Source organism: Hordeum vulgare, chromosome 3H, assembly GCF_904849725.1.
Source record: "Hordeum vulgare subsp. vulgare chromosome 3H, MorexV3_pseudomolecules_assembly, whole genome shotgun sequence".
NCBI lineage: Eukaryota > Viridiplantae > Streptophyta > Magnoliopsida > Poales > Poaceae > Hordeum > Hordeum vulgare.
The window spans coordinates 343126613-343150716 of record NC_058520.1 but is presented as its reverse complement, the minus strand read 5'-3'; positions in this window follow the sequence as shown (position 1 = coordinate 343150716).

The following is a 24104-nucleotide window of genomic DNA, read 5'->3' as shown; positions in this document are numbered from 1 at the left end:
CTTGTTAGTGGAGGAGTCTCGAAGCAAAGTTGTTTCAAGAATGGAATATGTAAACCCACTAAATCCTTTGCTCATGAAACATTTAACCCATGGTTTCTTCATGGAGTTAACTCGATTTAGATGTCACCTAAAAGATTTCCTAAGGATTGTTGCTATTATGGTTATTATCGTTGATCCGAGTTTTCAATGTATCTTTTTGTGTGTAAGAAGTTTTTCCTTTCTTGTTGCTCCCAATCCTTGTTTCTGTTAGTGGCTGGTTGTCAACTCATAATTTTGAGATGGTTTCCATAAGCCAACAACAAGCTCTTTCTTTTCATTGTTCATTTTCTAGCAACTCCCTTCTATCCTTATTGTAGGGTGTTTATCAAGTTCAATTGTGATAGAAGTGTCTTTTCTTCTTTGTTCTATTCTTTTCAATGATCTAGCTTCTACTCTCTTGTTCCGGAGTTGTTGTGATGTTGCTCTCTTTTATCCATTATCTAGTTGTATCAAGATCGTGTTCTTTCCTTCCTCATTCATCTAACCGGAGTGTTATGTCTCCATTCATGTTCTTTCCTTGCTTATCAATTTAGTTGGTTTATTGTGAATCTTGTCAAGATCTTTCCATCTTATCAAAAAAATGCCCTCTTTCCTACCGAAGTGCTGCCAAAATTGTGTTTGAATTCTTGCTTGTGTCTCGTATCATTCTTCATCTCTTTGAAACCTTCGAGATTCATTGGTTTCACTCATTTTTCACAGAAGCAACTAAGTTTTACCTATTGCTCTTTCTCTTTCTCTTCCCCTTTTCATTCTTAGATCTCAGGTCGAGATCTCTTGTTAGTGTAGGAGAGTTGTAACAGCCCAAGACAAACGCTCAAGAAGATTCACCTTTTATTTCGTTGTCGCACTGTGATTATTTGTTTGTCTCATTCATCATTGCATCATGCGCATCATCTGCATTGCAACGGCACTCCGTTGCCACCAGTTTTCAAAACATGCATCCGTTATTAGTTGCCGGTTCTCTCCGTTTTTGTCATTGACCGTTTAGAGACCAAGCACACACGCATGAGCCCACGACATCGTCAAAATCTTGTTTTTAAAAGTGTGTGTAAAACTTTCTCTAATTGAGTTGAAACTTTGCGAGCGGTCTTAATAGTGTGTAGGTAGGCTGCCTACCAAATTTCGTCGCAATTGGAGTTCGTTTCATACCCGAACTGTTGAATTATAGCGACAATATAGCCGTTCAAATTGTCGGACGTTTCGGTGATTTAAACTTTGTCGCCGGGTTGCCCGTTTTCCCTCTCATCTCTGCCTAGCCTCTGTGCACAATGCACCGGCATGTGCGCAGCCTAGCCCGAAACTCCCCCGGACCCAAACCGGGTGGTCGGGACCGTTGGATCCGGAATAACCCCGTTTTGCCGAAAACCGTCATCGGCTTGTCAATTGATCTCCTAACTTAGTTTTTTTCGACCATCCAATCTTAATCGTAGGGCCTAACCATAAAATGATTCACTTTATATACTACCTTGACCTTGCCTAACCCTAAAATTTAGGAGCCATGTCCCATCCATCCATCCCTAGCGCCGCCACCCCCTCTCTCTCTCGGGATCGCCCCGATCCAAATTCCCCGAGCCACCGTCCTCCTCTTTTTGCGCCCGCACCAACCAGAGCAGCCCCGCTGGCCCTAGCCGACTGCCCGAGCTCCTCCTTCCTCCAGTTCGCTCGTGGCCCGAGCGCCTCGCGCAGCCACACCCCTACAGCAGGTGCGTCTCACTAAGCCCCGCCGGAGGCCGCGTCGTCGAAGCCATGCCTCGTGCCCGAGGATCCCCTCCTCTCCTTCTCCATTTCTTCTTGTTCTGCTCATGCTCATCTTTCCTATCTTGTTTCTCTGGTAAGGAACTCCATGTTCGGTCATGGCTTGAATGGAGCACCCTGCTGTGGGATGGGGCCCCAAATCCATGTGGATCCGAAGCCCTGCGAGCGGATCCGCGACCCGCGCCCCTTCCAGCCTCGCCGGAGGACGACTCTGTTGTCGCGTCGGAGCTGCGCAGGTCACGGCCTCGCCTCTCCCCCCATCACGAGCTCTCGTTGTTGACATGGATCTCCGCGTCTGCGCCGCCCCAAGCCTCGTCGTCGTCGGGAATGGACCTCCCCAGCCATGTCGTGCCCTGAACCAGCCTCGCCCCCTCGCCTGCAGCTCGCCTTGGCTCCACGAAGGTCCATTTTTTTCGTCCAGGTCCCTGTATTCGCAAGGAAGAAGACGTGTCCTTTGGCCTAGTTCAAAAGCATACTCCTGTAGTTCTGGTCAAACGCATCACAATAGTCTAGCTGGTTGGATAGGTATGTTGCATGCAGGAGGTTGTGCGTTCGAGTGCCCATTAATGCATTATTTTCACTTATTTTTTTCCTCACCAAAGGATCGGCTTTTTCCTCGGTTTACTTTATATCGAGCCCTCCAATTTATGGCATGCTTTCTTTTTATTTTTGCAGATGCACATACTCACTTCCTTGGGCTGATTGCAGCCCTGAGACGCTGCACTACGTTGCAATTCTCCCACTACCCAGCAAACTTTGTTTGGCTATGTTACCGCTTGCTCACCCTTCTGATAGTGTTGCTAGTTGCAGGTGTACTTGATTCCATGTGAAAACATGGGTTCCTTGTTATATCACCATATTTTTGCTAATTTAAATGAATTATATACTTGGTAAAAGGAGGAAGGCTTAGCCTTCTAGCCTGGTGTTTTGTTCTACCTTTGATGCCTTAGTTTCGGCTACCGGTCTTATGTTCCATAAATGACCGCTCCTAACATGCTTGGGGTTGTTATGGGGACCCCTTTACTTTCGTTTTGGGATAAAACTCGTCTGGCAAGGCCTAACATTGGTACTATATTTACCCAACATAATAATACTGAAAAACATAGGGCGTCATGAACCCGAGGAGTATTTCGACATAATACACAGAGGTCCAGTGTTGATGGTGCTGGTCTAAAGTAGAGCACTATATGGGGCCAACCGGGGGCTACTCGAGAGATTTCTATGAGGCCACTATACGCATCGCTCATCTGTCGTGTCCTGAGAACGAGATACGCGGCTCCTATCTAGATCGTTGACACGTCGGGCGGCCTTTCTGGACTTGTTTTACCTTTCTCGAGCGCCTCGTGCGTGGGATTCCGAGGATACTTCGAGCTATCTCGAGGTTAAGGTTTTTTCCAATAGGAACCCGAGGAGATCACGGGCTTTCCCTAATCATGGTCATTCCACGGCAGTGTGTGGTAGTTTGTGATGGACGAGTTGGAGCACCCCTGCGGGGTTAAATCTTTCGGAAAGTCGTGCTCGCGGTTATGTGGCAAACTTGGAAACTTTGTTTAACATCTGCTTCTAGATAACTTGAAGTAAACTTAATTAAAAAAACTGCCAACTGAGTGCGTAACGTTACTCTCTCTTTCGTGAGCTCCTTCTCCGATCAAGGACACGGTGGGGTTATGTCTGACGTAAGTAGGATTCAGGATTATTCATTTGATCATCAGTAGTTCTCGTTCGCTATGCGTAGATCATCCCCCTCTTTTATTCTTGTACTCGTAAGGTAGCTGTGACAGCCCGAGACCGACGTTCCAGAAGATTCCCCATCTATTCCGTTTTCATCGTGTGTCTATTTTTCTTTTGTCGGATCATCATGGCATCATGCGCATCATCAGCATTGCATCGGCATCTCCGTTGCCGCCAGTTTTCAAAACATGCATCCGTTGTTAGTTGATGGTTCGCGTCGTTGCCCGTTGTGAGCCTGACCGCACACGCACGTGCCCGCGGCATCGTCAAAACCTTATTTTCAAAAGTGTGGTGAAAACTTTCTCTGATGGGGGTGAAACTTGACATGCGATCGTGATTAGTTATAGGTAGGCCGCGTGTCGAATTTTGTCGCGATCGGAGTCCATCTCGTACCCGAACGGTCGACCGTAGCGGCACCGTCTCCGGTTATTCGTCGGACGTTTGTCGGTGTTTCAAATTGCGTTGCCGCGCCGCCCGTTTTCCCTCTCGTATCCGGTAAACCAGCCTACACGCCCACTTACCCGTTCCCGCGTGCGGAATCGTCCGATTCCGACCGCACGGTTGGATCCGGAATGGAATTCCGGTTAACCTAGCCCCACCCCCCTCATTTGTCTATAAATAGATACCCTCCTATTTTTTAGGCAGCCTACCCCCTCTCTCCTCGAAATTCGTGCAAACCCTAGCCTCCACCTTCTCCAGCTAATCCTCAGATCCGAACTGAGTGATCTGGACCGTCAGATCGAAGATCCAAGGGCCCAGAACCACCCCGTGCCCAACCCTTTTCCTTCCCCGAGCTCCTCCTGCCCGAGGTGGCCAGCCCCAGCGGCAAGCCGGAGCCCTCGCCGGGGAGCACCTGTAGTCCCGCCGGCCGCCGCATCCTTCCCGTAGCCTCCCGCCGCTGCCGGTTACCCCGCTCGCGCCGTTGCCCCGCCTGCTCCTCTCGCCGCCTCACCTCCCTGCAGTCCCGCCGGCCACCTCCACGCCATGGCCTCCAAGCTCCGGTGCTCCGCCATCCCTCTAGCCGGGAACGGATCACCGAGGTCCGGATCCGCCCTGCCCCGCGGGGATCCGGCCTCCCCTTGCCCCGCCACTGGGATCTGGGCTCCCCTGCCCCACCGTCAGCACCAGGTGCACCGCCGCCAGGGCCTCGTGCCTCGGGCACGGGAGGAGGTGACGAGCCGACCGACCGCAGTCCCGCGAGGGCCGCCTCCCGCCTGGGCCCCGAGCCGCTTGACCAGGCCTCGGCCCATTCTCCCTTCACCAGGCCGGCCCGCCAAGGTAGACCTCTCCTGCCCTCTTTTCCCTCGCGCCCAGCGCTCCTTACTTGTTTAGCGCCTCTGTCCAGCCCGTTAAGTATTTAGGTAGTTTTAGGAATTAATAAATTCCAGAATATAGACGTATTTTAGACCGCCCGTAATTTAATAACCGTAAGTCGGATCGCGATAAGTTGTATATGGTTTTGGTGTAGAATTTCGCATAGAATCCGTTTTTGCAACTTGTATAATTGTTTGAAGTTGTTTAGCATTCCACGTGACTATAAATGCGTGTTATTCCAATAGGTTTCATCTCCTTTCATTTTCTCGTGCGTGTCCGGTTTGCCCGAATACCGTAGTAGAAATGTCCATGTTTTAGGAACCACTTTTCCATGTATTTTAGAGTAGATGTTGGTATTTTTGCTTGTAGGGATTTGTCGCTAGTTTATTTTTCGTGCTTAGGACGTTATCTCGCATTTACGTGTGGCGATATTTTGCTATGTTGCCCTCTTGTCTTCTTTGTAGGATTAATTCCGTGCTTCGTTTGTAGGAGTTGTCAACTAGGGAGTTGTTCTTTGAGGTTTACTCTAGCCCCTGGTATTTTTGGTTGCAATAGAAATGCATGTTTAGGTGTGGTTTGCTTGCTCTCAAGTAGCTACAAAAAGTGTTGTTTTAGAGATGCTGAAATATTTCTAAGTCTGGAATCTGTTATATTTTGTTGTTGTTTTGTTTTGCTGCTATCTTGTGATCTGTAGCTCTTTTGAGGTTGGTGCAATGGAGTTAGTTGTAGACTTTATGTTTCTCTAGCATGCTGTGAATTTCCATGCCATTTGGAGTCTTGTAGCTTATGGTTTTGCTGCTGTCAATATGCCTTCAGATCGAAAACTGCACTTCCATGAAGTGTTATTTTCACGAAGTCTGAAACTGTGTGTGAGAAGCCATTTTGTGACTGCTTTCCCTAGTGATCCATGAAGCCATGCTAGTTGTTGTTAGTTGGTTGTTGTAGTGCTTCTTGTCCTCTGTCGTGTTATGCCATGGTTGATTATATTTGAGTTGTGTAGCTCGTAGTTGTGGGGTGTAGAAAATGATATGTGTCTGATTTTGGCAGATTGTAGTGATTTCTTGTTTTGCTCGTAGTTTTGGATCCGTAGCTCCGTTTTGATCGTGTCCTATATGAAACTTGCTTAGAACCTCATGTAGTTTCATTTTCTCTTGCTGGTTGTATGTTTTAAAGTGCCCGTGACCGTCGTCGCACACATATTGCATTCATGCCATCATATCTTGCGGTGTCCGTAGCTTTTGAACCGTAGCTCCGTTGTAGATGTTCTCTATGTGTAAATTGCTTGTAACGACGCGTAGAATCACGTGAACCTTATTGTTTTCTGTTTAACAACTAATTAAATGTGTTAGTTCAGATCTGGACAGAATTGTAAATTAAGATGTGAGGTTGTTTCGGAGATGCTATATGTCATTTCCGACCTCATTTAAAATTCCTAGATAGGTAGACTAATTGCGCTTCACCTCTTGCCATGTTTAATCACATTTAATATTGTCGAGTACCTAATTGGGATAGAACTAAATAACTCGTATGTGGAGTTTCGTCAATATGCAACTCGTAGCATATTGAATTTCACTTAATGTGTAGCGTTTGATTGTCGTGAATTGTCATGCCGTGTCTTGCATGTGTTCACCTGCTCATGCATTATATGTGTTGTGCATCGCGTGGTGAATTCCGTGTTGATTTGTGTTTCCGGTTTGCTTCGTCTCGATAGAGGTCCGCAGCGTGCCGGATTGTGAGGACCCGTTCGACTACATCAGTTCGTCTGCTTCACGGAGTCATTCTTCTTCCAAGCGGGATCTTAGGCAAGATGACCATTTACCCAGATACCATTACTATCATTGTCATGCTAGTTTACCGTTTCTATCGTTTATGTCTTGTTGCCTACCACATGTTAAATATCAACCTCTCAACAATGCCATGAAAACCTTCAACCTGTTCAACCTAGCAAAACAACTGATTGGCTATGTTACCGCTTGCTTAACCTTGTGTTAGCGTTGCTAGTTGCAGGTGCAGTTGCTTCCATGTGATAACATGGGTCCCTTGTCATATCACCATATTTAATGCTATTTAATTTAATGCACCTATATACTTGGTAAAAGGTGGAAGGCTCGGCCTTTCTAGCCTGGTGTTTTGTTCCACCTTTGCCCCCTTAGTTTCGGCTACCGGTGTTATGTTCCATATTTGAGCGCTCCTAACACGATCGGGGTTGTTATGGGGACCCCCTTGATAATTCGTTTTAGATTAGAGCTGGTCTGGCAAGGCCCAACATTGGTACTACATTTGCCCAACATAATAATTCTGTTAATTTGAAATGCATAGGGAGTTAGCGCTACCCGAGGAGTAATTTTACATAAACAGGGGGGCCAGTGCTGATGGTGTTGGTCCCAACTGGTCTGCCAGCGGGGCACCGCGAGGAAACTCGAGGTTTGGCACCCGTAGCTAGTTCCATCCTTCGTGTCCTGAGAACGAGATACGCGGATCCTATCGGGATCATCGACACGTTGGGCGGCCTTGCTGGATTAGTTTTACCTTTGACGAGATATCTTGTGCATCGGGATTCCGGTGATGCTTTGGGTAATCTCAGAGTTGAGGTTTTCCACTAAGGAATCCGAGGAGATCGCGAGTGTTGTGATCGAGGATTTCTATGTGGCTTTTGGTAATTTGTGATGGACTAGTTGGAGCACCCCTGCAGGGTTAAATCTTTCAGAAAGACGTGCCCGCGGTTATGTGGCAACGTGGAAACTTTGTTTAACACTGGTTCTAGATAACTTGAAGTTAACCTACTTAAAATATGCCAACTGTGTGTGTATCCATGACTGTCTCTTTCGTGAGTTCCTTCTCCGATCGAGGACACGATGGGGTTATGTCTGACGTAGGTAGGTGTTCAGGATCGTTCATTTGATCATCAGTAGTTCACGTCCGCTACGCATAGATCTTCCCCCTCTTATTTCTTGTACTCGTAAGTTAGCAACCAAATATATGCTTAGTCGCTGCTGCAACATCACCACTTAACCATACCTCACCCAGTAAGCTTTGCTAGTCTTGATACCTTTGGAAATGAAATTGTTGAGTCCCCTGTGGCTCACAAATTACTACAACACCAGTTGCATGTACAGGTAAAGGTTACTTGATGCGAGCGCGTTGATTGTTCATTTGGAGTTGCTTCTTCTTCTTCTTCATCATCGATCTAGGATGGGTTCCAAGCCGGCAGCCTGGGATAGCAAGGATGGACGTCGTTCTTCTTTTATCGTTTGTTTTCATCCGTAGTCGGACCCTGCTCTTCTTCAAGATGTTTATGTATTGCACTGATGTGACTCTGATGTAGCTTGTGGCGAGTGTAAGCCAATTCTATATATATACCTCTTCTTTTCAGTACATGTACTTGTAACGATATCCATTCTTGCGACACGACGAGATGCGCTTCTATCCCTGACGAGGCCCTCGTGCCAAATTGAGGATAGGGTCGCATCTTGGACGTGACAAGTTGGTATCAGAGCAGTACCGACCTAGGAGCCCCCTTGATTGATCGAACTTGTCTGAGTCGAGTCTAGTGAAAAAATACTTTGAGTCTAGTTATATATCGGAGAGTAGGATTCTTTTTTCTCCTCTTCTATGCTCTGGTGAGGAATTTTGATGTAATAATTTAATTTTACTCCTCTTCTCACTCAAAAAAAATTAGGATCACGCGGATTTTCTTGGAATCTATATGATGCCGATGTGACGGAGTTCTGTCTTGGTGCCTCCTGTCTGACTTGATTTTCTTCTGGGAAGTTGAGCTCCAGGGGATTCTCGAGCATATCGTTATCATTCTGATTTCTTAATATCTCAGAACGAAGTATGTTCGTAATTTCTTCAATACTAGTAGTGGCGAGATAACCCTGATGTCCCCAGTACTGGTGCAGATTGTTCGGGAGTACTGCCATACTTTGTATCGTTGTGATCACGAGGGTCTGTTGTAGATGAAGGTCCGAGATTCTGGTCGTGTGTTGACGGATGTGATACAGGTGACGGGTTAGTATAGTAGTTCTGTGATATTACTCCTTGTATTCGTGTACCAGATTGCATGACCAGATATTTCGGGAATTCATAGGTGGGAATTCAAGTAGTTGCTTGTAGGACAATCTTCCAACAAATGCATGATGTTACGTTGGGGTTCGACATCTAGTGGTTTCGTTTGTTGACGGTCGACTTACAGCGGTTCTCGTTGTGTCCTAAAGAGTCCTTGTAGCTTGCTACTACTCGGGGATGCTGCGTATGTTGGGTGCACTGCCTTGCACTTGATGGCTACTGTAAGGTTCGATCCCGTGCAATCCTATCCACGAAAATATCGGACGAAATCTTTCTCATGATTTTGTTCTGGCTTGTTTCATAAGCCTCTCCCTTTGTTTTGTTGAATATGGTAATTCGAGTTGCTTCGGTGTCAAGTGGTGATTTCAGATGTTTCCAAGAGGTGTTCTCATAATTTTTATGAGAGTGCTAATCCTTTTGCTCAATCAATTGTCTTATCATTCTTGTCAATCGGAGTCGTCATGTTAATTCTTTTCCAACCGGTGTGTTTCTCTCCAAGTGGATTCAATCCTCTCCTATTTTGCAAGATCATTCTTTTTTTTTATTCCGGAGTTCATCTCATCTGTCCCAAGTTGTCCTTGTTTGTCCCTGCCCTCCCGCCCTTTTTCTTCAGTGAATGGATTTCATCCAAGTGCATTTCATTCCAGTGATGCTTCCGCTATCTTTTCTTCATGTCCTATCCGGTGATTTATTGTGAAGATTCTGATGAGCTTCGTGTTCATCTTTCTTCAGTCTTGTTATCTTTTCCCGATGAATTCAATTTAATTATCTGTGTTCATTATATCCTATTCATCCTTGTATTTTTTTTCCCATGTTGCAAATTCTCATCAGTCTTCTTATTGTCATTTCTCTCTATTCCATCCGGAGTGCTGAAGTTATCTCATAGGTTCTTGTTTCCAATCCTTTCAACTATTTCGACGTGCTCAACCTCATCAAGTTTTCATTTGTACCGGTGCAATATCTATCTTTTTGAGCAATCATTTCAACGGTAGTTTCTTTTGAGTGGGCCCATAACCCAGAGGTTTTCCCCAGGATCTTATAAAGCTCTTGTAATCTTCCGGGGATCTCTAATTCTTTTCAACTTTGACATAAGTATGATTTTCATCAATCATATTCCTTCTTCAAGATCTATTGTAATTAAGTCTCATATTGGCTCAACCTTTCATTCCTCATTATTCAGGAGTGTCTCAGTTATTCTTGGTGGTGTTCTCCTGATCATTCCAGCTTAGAAGACCGAAGGAGTGTTTCTATTAATCTTGGTTCATTCTCTTGGAGACTCGCCATTTCAGCGTTGTGCCATCATCTTAATTGTTGTCAATCAGGAGTAATCTATTTCTTGCTATCCGGTGCTTTTCTAAGTTGTTTTCATTCTCGATCCTCCGAATTCCATCTTTTCAGAAGATTTTTTTCGTTCTCAGCTTTCAGCTTTCATTCTCAAATCTTCTCAATTGTTGCCTCTTCGTTCGTCTCTCGATTATTCGGTTGCCTTATTCAAGTTTTCTGTTAGGTGGATCATGATCTCTTCATTCTCATGTGTTTCCATGCATTCTTGGAATTCCCATTCAGTTGTGAATTCATACCGGTGCGTCCTTCAATCATACCTCAAGTGGTGCTTATCTCTCTGCCTCTTCAAGATTCATTTCTAGTAGAATAAGTGATATGCTAATTCCGTTGCTTGTCATCAATCAAACTTGATGAAGGATAAGCACAACATAATTCTTATTCTTCATAGTAATCTGAATTCTTCTTACGGAGCGGCTCATGATATCAATTCATTCTCAAAGTGTTCTTCAAGATTCTTATTGGAGAACCTCAAGTATTCTTTCTCTTGCATTTCCAGTGCATTTGTTCTTCCTTTATCCTTTGAGGTGGTATTATAGCATTCTTGTTAGTGTAGGAGCCTCGAAGAGTTTTTCCTTTCAAGTATGAGATAATTAAACCAACCAATTCTATGAATATGAGATATTTTCAACCCATGATTTCTTCATTGAGCTATCTTGGTTTGGATTTCACCTAAAGCTTTTCCTATGGATTGTTGCTATTATGGTGCTTGTCATTAATCCTAGTTCTCAATGCATCCTTTTGGTGTAAGAAGTTTCGATATTTTTGCTTTCAACTATCCTTGTTTCTTTTAGTGGTTGGTTGTCACCTCATAAATGTTGTGATGGTTTTCATAAGCCCACTACTATCTTGTTCTTCGTTGTTGGTTTTCCAACTACTACGTCAATTCTCTGTCTGGAGGCTCTTCAATTCTATTGTGATGGTAGTTGTCATTCTTTTCTTCCGCTTGAGCTAGTTCATATTCTCTTGTTCCGAAGGCATTGTGATGTTGCTCTTTGGGTCAATCTTGTTGTTCTATCAAGATCATGGTGTTCCCTTGTTCTATTTAGTTGTTGGTTGTGAATATTGTCTATTTCTTCCATCTTATTGAATTTCTTGTCCCATTTTCCTACCGAAGTGCTGCCGAAATTTTCCGCGAATTCTTGCTTCTTTCTCATGTCATTCCTCATCGCTTTGCAACCTTCAAGGATCGTTGCTTTCACACGTTTGTAAACGAAGCGACTAAGTTTTACCTTTTGCTTTTCTCATCCTCTCACCCTTTCATTCTTGGATCTCGGGGCGAGATCCTCTTGTAGTGTAGGAGAGTTGTGACAGCCCGAGACCGACGTTCCAGAAGATTCCCCTTCTATTCCGTTTTTGTCGTGTGTCTATTTTTCTTTTGTCGCATCATCATCGCATCATGCGCATCATCAGCATTGCATCGGCATCTCCGTTGCCACCAGTTTTCAAAACTTGCATCCGTTGTTAGTTGTCGGTTCGTGTCGTTGTCCGTTCTGAGCCCGACCGCACACGCACGCGCCCGCGGCATCGTTAAAACCTTCTTTTCAAAAGTGTGTCGAAAACTTTTTTTGATCTAGGTGAAATTTGACATGCGTTCGTGATTAGTTATAGGTAGGCCGCCTGTCGAATTTCGTCGCCATCGGAGTCCGCCTGGTACCCGAACGGTCGACCGTAGCGGCACCGTCTCCGGTTATTCGTTGGACGTTTGTCGGTGTTTCAAATCACGTTGCCGCGCCGCCCGTTTTCCCTCTCGTCTCCGGTAAACCACCCTACACGGCCACTTACCCATTCCCGCGTGCAGAATCGTCCGATTCCGACCGCACGGTTGGATCCGGAACGGAATTCCGGTTAACCTAGCGCCCCCCCCCCATTTGTCTATAAATAGACACCCTCCTATTTTTTTAGGCAGCCTACCCCCTCTCTCCTCGAAATTTGTGCAAACCCTAGCCTCCACCTTCTCGAGCTAATCGTCAGATCCGATCTGAGCGATCTGGACCATCAGATCGAAGATCCAACGGCCCAGAACCACCCCGTGCCCAACCCTTCTCCTTCCCCGAGCTCCTCCTGCCCGCAGCCTCCCGCCGCTGCCGGTTACCCTGCCAGGGAGCACCTGCAGTCCCGTCGGCCGCCGCATCCTGCCCGCAGCCTCCCGCCGCTGCCGGTTACCCCGCTCGTGTCGTCGCCCCACCTGCTCCTCTCGCCACCTCGCCTCCCTGCAGTCCCGCCGGCAACCTCCGCGCCATGGCCTCCAAGCTCCGGTGCTCCGCCGTCCCTCTAGCCGGGAACGGATCCCCGAGGTCCGGATCCGCCCTGCCTCGCGGGGATCCGGCCTCCCCTTGCCCCGTTGCCGGGATCTGGGCTCCCCTGCCCTGCCGTCGGCACCAGGTGCAGCGCCCCTAGGGCCTCGTGCCTCGAGCACGGGAGGAGGTGACGAGCCGACCGACCGTAGTCCCGTGTGGGCCGCCTCCCGCTTGGGTCACGAGCCGCCACACCAGGCCTCGGCGCATTCTCCCTTCACCAGGCCGGCCCGCCAAGGTAGACCTCTCCTGCCCTCTTTTCCCTTGCCCCCAGCGCTCCTTACTTGTTTAGCGTCTCTCTCCGGCCCGTTAAGTATTTAGGTAGTTTTAGGAATTAATAAATTCCAGAATACAAACGTATTTTAGATCGTTCGTAGTTTAATAACTGTAAGTCGGATCGCGATAAGTTGTATATGGTTTTGGTGTAGAATTTCGCGTAGAATCCGTTTTTGCAACTTGAATAATTGTTTGACGTCGTTTAGCATGCCGCATGACTAGAAACGCATGTTGTTCCAATAGGTTTTGTCTCGTTTTATTTTCTCATGCGTGTCTGGTTTGCCTGAATGTCGTAGTAGAAATGTCCATGTTTTAGGAACCACTTTTCCATGTATTTTAGTGTAGACGTTGGTACTTTTGCGTGTAGGGATTTGCCGCTAGTTTATTTTCCGTGCTTAGGACGTTATCTCGCATTAACGTGTGGCAATATTTTTGTGTTGCAACCCCCACATATTTTATATGTTTTCGGGGTACAAAAATCCATAGGATTTTTCTCTGCAATTAGTTTTAGCTTTTGAGTAAGTTAGTTCACGCGATATTTTGCTATGTTGCCCTCTTGTCTTCTTTGTAGGATTAATTCCGTGCTTCGTTTGTAGGAGTTGTCAACTAGGGAGTTGTTCTTTGAGGTTTACTCTAGCCCCTGGTATTTTTGGTTGCAATAGAAATGCATGTTTAGGTGTGGTTTGCTTGCTCTCAAGTAGCTAGAAATAGTGTTGTTTTAGAGATGCTGAAATATTTCTAAGTCTGAAATCTGTTATATTTTGTTGTTGTTTTGTTTTGCTGCTATCTTATGATCTGTAGCTCTTTTGAGGTTGGTGCAATGGTGTTAGTTATAGACTTTATGTTTGTCTAGCATGTTGTGAATTTCCATGCCATTTGGAGTCCTGAAGCTTATGGTTTTGCTGCTGTCAATATGCCTTCAGATCGAAAACTGCACTTCCATGAAGTGTTATTTTCACTAAGTCTGAAACTGTGTGTGAGAAGCCATTTTGTGACTTCTTTCCCTAGTGATCCATGAAGCCATGCTAGTTGTTGTTAGTTGGTTCTTGTAGTGCTTCTTGCCCTCTATCGTGTCATGCCTTGGTTGATTATATTTGAGTTGTGTAGCTCGTAGTTGTGGGGTGTAGAAAATGCTATGTGGCTGATTTTGACAGATTGTAGTGATTTCTTGTTTTGCTCGTAGTTTTTGATCCGTAGCTCTGTTTTGATCGTGTCCTATATGAAACTTGCTTAGAACCTCGTGTAGTTTCATTTTATCTTGCTGGTTGTATGTTTTGAAGTACCCATGACCGTCGTCGCACACATATTGCATTCATGCCATCATATCTTATGGTGTCCGTAGCTTTTGAACCGTAGCCTTGTGTTTTGTTCCACCTTTGCCCCCTTAGTTTCGGCTACCAGTGTTATGTTCCATATTTGAGTGCTCCTAACATGATCGGGGTTGTTATGGGGACCCCCTTGATAATTCGTTTTAGATTAAAGCTGGTCTGGCAAGGCCCAACATTGGTACTACATTTGCCCAACATAATAATTCTGTTAATTTGAAATGCATAGGGAGTTAGCGCTACCCGTGGAGTAATTTTACATAAAAAGGGGGGCCAGTGCTGATGGTGTTGGTCCCAAACGGTCTGCGTGCGGGGCCACCGCGAGGAAAATAGAGGTTTGGCACCCGTAGCTAGTTCCATCCGTCGTGTCCTGAGAACGAGATACGCGGCTCCTATCGGGATCGTCGACACGTCGGGCGGCCTTGCTGGATTAGTTTTACCTTTGAAGAGATATCTTGTGCATCGGGATTCCGGTGATGCTTTGGGTAATCTCAGAGTTGAGGTTTTCCACTAAGGAATCCGACGAGATCGCGAGTGTCGTGATCGAGGATTTCTATGCGGCTTGTGGTAATTTGTGATGGACTAGTTGGAGGACCCCTGCAGGGTTAAATCTTTCGGGAAGCCGTGCCCGCGGTTATGTGGCAACGTGGAAACTTTGTTTAACACTCGTTCTAGATAACTTGAAGTTAACCTAATTAAAATATGCCAACTGTGTGCGTAACCGTGACTGTCTCTTTCGTGAGTTCCTTCTCCGATCGAGGACATGGTAGGGTTATGTCCGACGCAGGTAGGTGTTCAGGATCATTCATTTGATCATCAGTAGTTCACGTCCGCTATGCGTAGATCTTCCCCCTCCTATTTCCTGTACTCGTAAGTTAGCCACCAAATATATGCTTAGTCGCTGCTGCAACCTCACCACTTAACCATACCTCACCCAGTAAGCTTTGCTAGTCTTGATACCTTTGGAAATGAGATTGCTGAGTCCCATGTGTCTCACAGATTACTACAACACCAGTTGCAGGTACATGTAAAGGTTACTTGACGCGAGCGCGTTGATTGTTCATTTGGAGTTGCTTCTTCTTCTTCTTCTTCATCGATCTAGGATGGGTTCCAGGCCGGCAGCCTGAGATAGCAAGGATGGACGTCGTTCTTCTTTTATCGTTTATTTTCGTGCATAGTCGGACCCTGCTCTTCTTCATGATGTTTATGTATTGTACTGCTGTTACTCTGATGTAGCTTGTGGCGAGTGTAAGCTAATTCTATATATATACCTCTTCTTTTCAGTACATGTACTTGTAACAACATCATTCTTGCGACACGACGAGATGCGCTTCTATCCCTGACGAGGCCCTTCTGACAAATTGAGGATAGGGTCGCATATTGGGCGTGACAGTAGCCACCTCAAATAAATGCTTAGTCTCTGCAGCCTCACCACTTAACCATACCTCACCCATTAAGCTTTGCTAGTCTTGATACCTTTGGAAATGAGATTGCTGAGTCCGTGTAGCTCACAGATTACTACAACAACAGTTGTAGGTACAGGTAAAGAGTTACTTTGACGTTAGCGCGATGATTCTTCTATTTGGAGTTTATTCTTCTTCTTTGATCTAGGATGGGTTCCAGGCGGCATCCTAGGATAGCAAGGATGAACGTCGTTCTCTTATCGTTTGTTTGACCCTGCTCTTCTACATGATGACTGTATATTGCTGTATTGATGTGATCTTGATGTAGCTTGAGGCGAGTGTAAGCCGACTCCTTATACTCATCTTTTTAGTACATGTACTTGTAACGATATCCATTCTTGTGAAACCACGAGATGCATTTATATCCCTGTCGAGGCCCTCACGCCAAAATAAGGATAGGGTCCCATCTTGGGTGTTACACGGAGCGAGTAATTCCTTTATATGCTTTCTGGACGGTGGTGGGATTGGATGATATAGATCATGTAATCGGCTTAAGTTTGATAGGGCTTCACCCCTAGTATCCAGTGTGTTTTGAGATTGATGTTACTATGACTTTGATATGCTTAATGCTTGTCACTACGGCCCGAGTGCCATGACTTCAGATATGAATCTATTATGTTTTTCATGAACATAAGAGCGATTTGGATCCTATCTTGCAAGTTGTAGCTACCTATTATGTGTTTTGATGCGCATACCCCAAGGTGACAATAATTGGGATTCTTTCCGGTGATTATCGTAGTTTAAGGAGTTCATGTATTCACCATGTGTTAAGGAGTTCATGTACATCTTGCATTCTGCGAGGGCGTGAGGACATTACTGTGGCCCTAGTGGCTTCTTGGGAAGCATTGTGCCTCCACACCTCTCCAAACGGATATTAGCATCCGCAAGGGTGTGAACTTCCGAATACATCGTCGTCTCTATGTGCCTCGGTTATGTCTTACCCGAGCCACTTTACTTTGTGATAGCCGTATTGTTTCTTGTTATATATCTTGCTATCACCTAGTTGTTTATCTTTCTTAGCATAAGTTATTAGTGCACATAGGTGAGCCCAGTTGTTTTAGGTTATATGCTTGATTAATCAAATGCTAGTTTTATTCTGCAATTGTTCAATCCTAAACCGTAATTATTTTAAAGCGCCTATTCGTCCCCCCTGTGGGTGACATCCACGTCCTTTCAAAACATAACTTCTCATCAGTTCTTACAAGATCTCTATGATCTTATAGAGTAGATTCATAAGCTAACTAAACAGTATTTAATTCTTGAGTTAGATGATCAATCTACTTCTTATCATCATCACATGAGTTATCTTGACTAGCATGATTATCATCACGTTCGTTTTCATTGATATCACAAGTTTTATCAAAGAGCAAGGCATCATCTCCAAGTAAGTCATCCTCGTCACTATTAAAGGCAAAATATTCAGGGTGTGATACCTTGGGGCCTTTAGCCATGAAGCAATTCCAAATCCTTTATTTTTGAATCAAATATGTCATAGGAATTGGAGGATACGAGTGCTAGCCCGGCAACACCTTCATCTTTACTATATTCAGAGTTGGAGTGGTAGCTTCTCTCGGATTAGTTGTCGGATCCGGAGCCGGATACACATTCACCAACATGAGCTTGATGTCTTCTTCTTGAGTGGTTCTTGGTGTACTTGTCCTTCTTCTTCGATTCCTTGCTTCTCCGAGAGGGTCTTCTTTAAGAATGATCTTCTCTACTCCTTCTCTCTCTTCGAGGTGACTTGTCTCTTGAGCTTCGTCTTCTAGGTGACTCTTCTCTTCTTTTGTGGGGGAGTGCACTCATTGGAGTAGTGTTCGTGCCTTACACAATTGTAGCAATTACGGTCACGACTAGATGAATGCTTCTCTTCATATCTTGAGTTGAAGCTTCTCTCTTTGCCTCTACTCTTGTAGAACTTGTTGAATTTCTTGACCATGAGGCTTATCTCTTCATTGGTGACAAGGTTGTCAATTGAAGTAGAGGGAGTGTAACTTGAAGCTTCGTATGCACCGCTTAACTTGTTATGAAGCTCTTCTTTGTCTTTGAGTGACATTTAATGAGCAACTATCCTTCCAATGACTTCCATTGGCTTGACATCTTTGTAGTTTGGCATCATTTGGATCAATGTGCACATTGTGTTGTACTTTCCATCCAAGTCTATTAGGATCTTCTTGATGATGAATTTGTTGGTCATCTCTTTGCTTCCTAAGCCGGCAATCTCATTTGTGATGAGAGCAAGCCTAGAGTACATTTCAGCGACTCCTTCACCATCCTTCATCTTGAACTTGTCAAGTTGACTCTATAGCACATCCAACTTAAATTCCCTAACTGATTCAGTACCATTGTGCATATCAACCAAAGTATCCAAAATTTCTTTTGCATTCTCAAGATGGCTAGTATTATTGAACTCTTCGGGGAATAGACAGTTGAATAGAATGTCGCATACTTCAGCGTTGTATAGCAACATCTTTAATTCTTCCCTCGTCGCTTCACGATCCGAACACCATCCATCACCAAGAATTCACCTTGCAATCCAACACAAACAACATCCCAAATGGTGGGGTTATGACCAAGAATATGCATTTTTATTTTATGCATGCAACTAGCAAAGTTTGTACCATCAAAATATGGACCTCTACGGTTGTAATTTCCCTCACTAGATGCAATACTCTCCTATGTTGTGAAACCGATGCAATGGTGTTAGGGCCGATTTTTCTGGGATTTTAATTTCCAATCAAAATGACCCTTGTGCATACTAGCCCCGGGAATACTATTAGTTGGTACGCCATTCCTTGATACAAATATCCAAGCAATTTACAAAATTTGAAGTACAAGACCAATATGGCTGTGACATCCTCGACTTTTGCAACAGTAATTATTGTAATTAAGCTACAGTGATCAACCGCTAATGATGCCACGTCATCGAATTTCCCATCTCAGACCCGCGTTGATTCGAGTTTTGTCCGGATTCAAAATTTGAAAACAAACGAAAAGTACTTTATAAGTTCATTACAAATATTAAAAGGATATGTATACGAAAGAAAGAATTAAAAGTATGTATAATAAATTGTAAAAGAAAGTATAATAAAAGAAAGTATTTAAAAAGAAAAATCAAATAGTAAAATAAATAATGAAAGAAAGAAATAATAGAAAAGGGAAAAGGCAAAATAAAACAAAACGAAAAAAAAGGAAAAAGCAACCCCCCACCCCCTGGCCCAGCTGGGCCAAGAGGCCCAACCGGCCAGGCCCCAAATCGCCCCCACCCAAACCCTAGAGCCCCCCCTGGCGGCAGGCCACCCCCCTCGCTACTCCCTCCTCCCACCGAGCGCCGCCACTCCCCACCTCTCGCCCCCACCCCCCCCCACCAACCGTCGCCCCATCCCCACGAGAGAGCCGTCTCTCTCCCGTGACCCCTCTCCCCCCCCCCCACGTTCCTTCCCAGATCCCTCCCCACCTCGCCTCCCACCTCGCCTCCCCTCCCGTCGGCCCCTTGCCTCCCGCCGGCGGCCCCCTGCCGCCTCTCTCCCTCTCACCCATGGCCCTCCTCTCCACCCCTCATCCCTGGCCGGCGAGCCCTCCCGCCATCGGGCCCCTCCCCGTCCACAACCTCCCCTGCGCCAGCCCCCATCTCGCCGCCCCCCCCACGGGTCTCGTGCTCCCTGGCCGAGACCCCCCCCCCCCCATCGAGGACCACCTTCTCCTCTCTCAGGTCGGCCCCAGGAGCACCGCGACCCCGCGCCGGCCGGAGCCCCCGTCGGCGGCTCCATCCCTGGGACCCTCCTCACCGGGGCCCCCTCCGGCCGGCTCCTCCTCGCCGGCACGCTCGTCTTCACCAGAACCGCGTCACCGTCGTCACCTTCACCTTCGTGCGAACTCCGGCTTCGTCGGGCCGTCTCGTCACCCTCGGTGAGCCCCTCCTCGGGCTCCTCCCACCATGTCGTTCTCCTCGCCGTCCCGGTTCCGTTCCGGCAGACGGGACCCCGACCCGTGACGGTAGACTCCGGTAGGAAGGATTGAACTTTTGGTTCTTCTAGGTGGAGTTAGCAAAGAACCTCTGTGTTTATTTGTTAACAGAGAGAGGGAGATGAGAGTTTTGAGAGAAATAAAAAAACAAATGATGTATTAGATGCGTATGTATGTATGTATGTATGAGATGCGATGTATGTATTTGCGTATATGGATAATTAGAGGAATACGACATTTGTATGGTTATGTATTTGTGAATAAAAATGAGAAAATAGCCTAGGGTCACTTACCGGTGGGGCCAATGCAACCGCTGTCTATGACAGGGAGGCCCCACGCGATAGTTAAAATAAAAATGAAAATATATGTTTTATTGAATAAATAAATAAATAGATATATTAGTTAAATTAATTAATTAGAATAATTAGAGTATGACACGTGGGTCCCCCGACTAAATTAATCTGATTAATCAATATTTAATCTTAAATAAAACTTGTGCATATGACGTTCGGGACCCGCTCGTCAGTTGACCAGTCAGATGTTGATGTCAGCCTGACATCGCGATGATGTCATAATGGGATTTTATTAAATCATTTAAATCTGTTTTTAATTCCTAAATAATTAATAAAACTTTAAAAATTAATATAAAATAATCCGTAAGTCAGATCGAAATAATTTCAACATGAAAGTTGATCAGCAAACCGAGACGAACCCGGATACACGGCCCGTTCGTCTGTCACGCGTCCCTAGCATAGCAAACATGGAACTTTTCCATCGTTTTCAGTATAACCGATAGTAGCCCGAGACCCGGAAAATATGGTCAGATATTCTTCCGACCCGTCTATGACGGATGTTGCTGCGTTAGCTCATGTCTAGCCCGCATCTTGCCATGTCATGCTTTGTGTTGCATCGATGCTATTATTTATTGTTTCTTTCCCCTCTTCTTACCGGTAGACCCCGAGACTGACGCTGCTGCTGGGTACATCTATGACCCTGCCGATCAGTCCTTTGCCGTAGAGCAGCAAGGCAAGCAAACTCCCCTTGATCATTCCTATATCGCCTATGTCTTTCTTCCTACTGCTTGCATTAGTATTTTGCTACTGTTGTAGTTAGCTCCTATATCTGATGCATAGCCTATTTTTGATGAACTGCTACATTCAGTCATGTACCTTTAACCTGCTTAGTATAGGTGGAGCAGTCATCCCCTCTGACCCCGTAGATCAGTTGCCCCGCTTGTTTTCAAATCTCGATCTCTGATCGACGAGCCAGACCCGACACAACACAGTCACCCCCTTCGTTGTACGACGCTACAGAGATACTATCGGGTACCGAGGGTGACACCTCGCTAAGTACTCCTGATGATATCTCTGTAGTATAGCTAGTCGGTCGTGGTTATCGATGGTGATTCCTCTTTCACCATTCCCGATGACGCCCCTGTCGTGCAACCCCTCAAGTGTGGGACCCCCGAGGGTGATTCCTCTAAGCCCACCTTGACGGGTACATCGTTCGGAATCCAACGAGGGTGATACCTCGGATTCCCCCGATGTTACAACCACACAGTTACTCGACCATGTTACTGGGATCTTTGGTGATTAGTTGTAAGACGGGTGGATTCCCGTGAGACTGTGTTGTTGGCCTAATTAAAATGCTAATGGATTTGGGTATTTGATCTGGGTTGGTCGGAGACCTTTTCGCACTAACCGGCTACGCGGGAAGAATTATGGGTACTCGGCGTCGGGGTATCAGCCGAAGCTTTTCAGATGCCAGCAATGTAGCGGCGCGCGCCCGAGTGGTCCCGAGATGCATCGCGCTTGTGATTAAGGGATGCTAGGACTGATGTCGGCCGCCCACGCCACGTGCAGGAGCGTGAAGGGGAACTGGGCCCATGAACCCTTTGTGCTTAGGATTTAGACCGGCGGGCTGGCCTCTCTGATGAGTCTTAGGTGGGGCTGCGACGTGTCGATATTCCGAGGCCGGGCAGGACCCAGAAAAGTATGTCCGGCCAGAGTGTTATCGAGCGTGACGGGACATGTGGTGCACCCCTGCAGGGATGAAAATTAACTATTCGGATAGCCGTGTCCACGGTTACAGGACGACTTGGAGTTGTGCCCCGATCTTTTACAACTACAATTGTTACTTAACTGGAATTAGTTTGCCTCGGGATTGCTTCCTCGCAGGGAGTCGAGGGAGGATCTTTAGGCGTGACCTCACTTTAATTTTGCTGCAACGATATGACTATTAATGTTTTACCCCTGTTCTACTCTCGTCTATTGCTGCAAGACCCGTGAAGATGCTAGTCTTCGATAGGACTAGGCCTTCTCTCTCTATTCTCGCATTGCTGCAGTCAGTCCACATATAGACCCCCTTCTTTGATACTGATGCATAATTAGAATAGTTCTGATGTAAGACTTGCGAGTACTTTGGATGAGTACTCACCGCTGCTTTGCTCCCCCCTTGTCCCCTTGATCCGTTTGCTGCGACCAGATGATGGAGCCCAGGAGATGGAGGTCCCCGCCGCCGACGACTGCTACCCCGACGGTGCCTACTTCTACTTGGAGGCCGCTGATGATCAGGAGTAGTTAGGAGGTTCCCGAGCAGGAGGCCTCGCCTCGTTCGATCGTTGTATGTTTTGTGCTAGCCTTCTCTAAGGCACCCCATGTTTTATGTCTGTACTCAGATATTTGTTGCTTCCGCTGACTCGTGTGTTTATCGAGCTTTCGTATTCTATCCCTCGAGGCCCCTGGCTTGTAATATGAAGCTGATGTTATTTTATTTGTGTCTAGAGTTGTGTTGTGATATCTTCCCGTGAGTCCTTGGGTTTGATCGTACGCATTTGCGTGTATGGTTAGCGTACGATTAAGCCGAGGGTGTCACAAGTTGGTATCAGAGCCAACTGCCTATAGGTAGCCCCCTTTCCAACTCCTTGGCCGAAGTTGAGTCTAGTGTTTGAAAAACTTTACTAACACTGATGTTGTGGCTTACGGGCCCACATCTCAATTGGGTGGTATTAGTATCTTTTACTCCTTTCCTATACTCTGGGCTCTACTTACTCTTCTCTTTCGGGTCAAAGATTTTACTAACTCTAACATTAGGTTCTCGAATCACATCGATCCGGAGCGCTGGACTATCTACTCTTTTTCTCCTGAATATGTATTACACACACTGTCATTGACATCCGTCAATCTTATTTTCAGATGTGTCCCGCAAGACAGCACGTGCGCCTGACACAGGCCACTGATACGACTGGGTTCTCGGCCATTTTGGTCGATCTCCTCACCAGGCTGGGATATCGCTGGTACCCCGAGTACACTGTGTTCGAGGATTTCCGCGAGTACAACCAGTACCAGTACCAGGCTGAGGTTCGCATCTTCGACCAGAGGGGCGGCGAGACCCTCGAGCGCCACGCGTTCTGTGGTATTGGAGTGTCGGTCGAGATGGCCGTCCATGATGCGGCCTACATCGCCATCACCCGTCTCCGTGGAGCGTATCCTCACCTGGAGGAGAGCCCTTTCAGATACATCCCGCATGCTCCTGCTGGGGATGAGACTGGGTCTGATCTCACTGCCTACGCTTCTGACGTTCGGGAGCGCAGCGACCGTTCCTACGTCGCTGTCTGCGCCCCCTACGTGATGCGTCGCTACGACGCGCGGGTTCTGGTGCAGTACACTGAGGCAATGGATCGTGCTTTCCGAGCTCTGAATGTGGAGTTGTATGCTACGTGCGCTCGTCTTTACGACGTGTTGACAGAGCTGCAGCCATCACACTGCCCGAGGGTTCCCCCTATGCGCATCCGCGAGCCGAGCAGGACAGAGCTACCATCAGCTCTCGAGTGGACTGATGTTGGGGGTAGAACCCCTGCACTTGGACCTCGGCTGCTCGACTGGATGCGGTACCCTCACCAGAGTCACAACGGGACACAGGGTCCTGTCCCTACCTTCTATCACCGCCAGCTACCAGGATTCGATCGTCCTCTCCGACGTTGATGTAGCCTTATCGCTCCATCTCGTTGTGGTACTCTTCCACCGCGTGCCTGCGCGCCGCCTAGTGAGTCCAGGGTATCATCAAATGCGTCCGGGCTATCGCCAAATTTCGAATTTGTTATCGTTAGTATGTAATCGAACTTATGTATGGGTCTGTATGTCGAACTCAACTATTATGGAGTATCTATCGCATTTCCCTTTCCTTATGCTTGATTACTTCATGAATGCGTGCGATGCCTTTCAATTACTTTAAGCTAAACTACCCCTGCTAAATATTTAACAGGATGGTTAGACCAGCTGGACGCCCGCGTGGCCCGGCCAACGATGCACCACCCCCGCCTCCTGAGTATATGGCGGGGATGATCCAACAGTTTGAGCTGAACCGCCAGTTTATGCAAGGGCTCATGGATCAGTTCCAAAGGCCGAACATGAACCAACCACAAGGCGTGACACTGCAAGACTTCTGCCGTCTCAACCCTGTGATCTACCGCAGCTCAACTCAGCCTCTTGATGCTGATGACTGGCTCCGTGACATTTCCTATGAGCTGGAGT